This window comes from Penaeus monodon, chromosome 31 (assembly GCF_015228065.2).
Source record: "Penaeus monodon isolate SGIC_2016 chromosome 31, NSTDA_Pmon_1, whole genome shotgun sequence".
NCBI classification, from domain to species: Eukaryota; Metazoa; Arthropoda; class Malacostraca; order Decapoda; family Penaeidae; genus Penaeus; species Penaeus monodon.
In genome coordinates, this window is record NC_051416.1 from 26,651,443 (window position 1) to 26,651,650 (window position 208).

Below are 208 nucleotides of genomic sequence, written 5' to 3' on the forward strand. Positions count from 1 at the left end.
GGGGGGAGAGTTTAATTTTTTTTAAATGAGGTTTGGTGAGGGAGGGGGGGGAAGAGTGGGGGGAGGGGGGGTTGGGGGGAGGGGAAGGGAAGGAGAGGGGGAGGAAAAAAAGAAGAAAGAGAGAGAGGAAAGGAGGGAGGGAGAGATAGAGAGGAAAAGGGGATGATAAAGGGAGTGAAAGAGGGGGAGGAGATTGGAAGGAAAAAAA